The sequence below is a fragment of the Cimex lectularius genome, unplaced genomic scaffold (assembly GCF_000648675.2).
Source record: "Cimex lectularius strain Harlan isolate CLEC.00 unplaced genomic scaffold, Clec_2.1 scaffold40, whole genome shotgun sequence".
Lineage (NCBI taxonomy): Eukaryota > Metazoa > Arthropoda > Insecta > Hemiptera > Cimicidae > Cimex > Cimex lectularius.
This window is the reverse complement of record NW_019392652.1, coordinates 712,377-714,598: the sequence shown is the minus strand read 5'-3', so window position 1 is coordinate 714,598 and position 2,222 is coordinate 712,377. Positions and strand designations below refer to the sequence as shown.

Below are 2,222 nucleotides of genomic sequence, written 5' to 3'. Positions count from 1 at the left end.
AACTCACTGGCCAGCTTCAGGCTATTAACCAGCGTCCAGAGCTTTGTTAGCGGCTCCTTGGTGTAGGATCTTGCTTTTGGTTTTTCTTTTCCTAGTTGCAAGGACCAGCACCTACATAGGTCTTCACAGAAACATAAAAAGTGTTCTGCGGTCTTCTCCTCTTTCGAGCAGTATCTGCACAGTGTTTCTTCTGTCTGTACTCCTATCCGGTGCATGTGCTTTCTTATGTGGCAGTGCCATGTCAGGAGCGTTCGGTTGCGGTTGCCTTCCAGTAATTCATTTGAAAGTTTTGCGGATGGTCCTTTTATGAATATCTTGGCGTACTTCATACCTGTGGTATTGTTCCGCCAGGTTTTCGACTCGTGAAGGACACATTTTAAGATCCTCTTTCGTGGCAGGCTGCTAGACTGCAGTAGGGTTCTGGTCCCATAGAGTCCAAGTTGGCTTCCTTTGTGGCCAGCATGTGAACCTTTTCGTTGCCTCTATACCAGGGACCCATACCAGGTCAGGTCATTAGTGTTGCTGACTTCCGTTAGGGCCTCCATGCAGTTCTAACTCCCAAACACTCTTTGTCTCCGCCTCGCATGATGTAATCGCTTCGGCGGTCCATATACTACAATTGGAACGATACAGAGAAGATTAGCATGGCCCCTACGCAAGGATGACACGCAAAATCGTGAAGCGTTCCGCCTCGCATGAGGCTAAGGCCCTGAGTGCTGCCTAGTTGTCAGAGAAGATGGATATCTTCCGGGAATGTATTTCTAGCCTTTTTATTTCTCTGGCATATTGTTCAATCGCTATGATTTCAGACTGGAAAACTGGAGCATACTTGCCGGTGTTTATCATCAGTTCGGTGTTGGGGTTCATCCCAAAGACCCCAGCTCCAGTACCCTTGTCGGTTTTGGAGCCGTCAGTATACCAGTAGGAATTTGCCTTTAGTGGTGTTCCTTTGGCCCATTTTTCTCGTTCTCGTATCCCGCGAAGGTCTCAACGGCCATGACTATAAATAACTCCCTGGCAACTAAATAATCAATTACGTAATGTCCAAAACTAAATTATTTTCATTAATGATAAAGAGGTAGTTGTTGGTTGAAATGGAGTTTATGTTTTATTCTTAGTCAAATTCTATTATATATTAACCATTTTGTTCGCCAGGTATTTTATAATATGTTGGTACAAATGAAAATATTAACTTTTCAATAATAAGGAAGGAAACACAATTTTTAAGAATTCTACGTTTAAATGAATGTTATTAATGAATAACATTTCTTGAAGCATATATAAACGTGATTAATATCATAGTAAAGAATAAAATCATTTACAATTATATAAGTGAGATGAGATCAATTATCCTATCTTAGACAACCCAGTACAGGCACTCGACGATAGTCTCATCGAGGGGGAAAATAATTTTTTATGATCATTATCATGCTATCCAAATTTTATCCTTATTATTCTCAAATATAATCGCACAAAATCTAAATGTTTTAGCAAGAGCTCTACCGAGACAAGTGCAGTTTTCCAACGGTTGTAATACCGTAGTTATTAGTTAAAAACAAAGAAAGTTATGAATATTTAAATGCAAACAAAAACGTATATTTTTTACTACCGAAAACTATTCCTAACATTTTGCTTTTCGGCCAAATGCCACCAAAAAAGTTTATTAAAATCGACAATGCCAAATCGGTAGTCTCCTATTGTCAATTCACGTCAAACACAATACCGCAGAAAGGTTTTGTGACTTTTTAAATTAATTTGTTAAAAATATATATAACGTTATTTTTTAAACAATAATTATGATTTTAATTTTGTGTGGACGGAATATAACTTTCAGCGAGTTTCAGTAGACTTGCTAGAAGTAGAATTTATGAACCCTCTGGCGCGAACGACTTATATCGTACTTGGCCGAACTTCTCTCTTGCAATTAATACAATTCAATCAGCGGTAGTAATGCCAATTCTTGTAACCAAGTAAACGCCATTGTTTCTGACACAAAAAAAATAAATAAAAAACGAATAAGTTTGTAAAAAATCGAGTAAAATATGGCCTAGGCCGGGTGAACCTTAACTGTATACCATCCATCACGCCCGGAAAATACCTTACAGGGAATAACTCCCAGAGGAACTTTCCATTTTCTAAACAAATTTTATGGTTTATAAAAAAACCATGATTGTTATTTTTTCCCTTGACATTAGTACTTAATGGTTGAATTTAATTTCTAA

At 38.0% G+C, this 2,222-nt stretch overlaps 1 non-coding gene across 1 annotated transcript; it reads left to right on the top strand.

Moving 5' to 3' along the window:
- Positions 1–591: 591 nt before the first annotated feature.
- Positions 592–696, top strand: LOC112128464. Its single transcript, XR_002911033.1, has one exon. It is a non-coding gene; the product is annotated as a U6 spliceosomal RNA (small nuclear RNA).
- Positions 697–2,222: the final 1,526 nt, after the last annotated feature.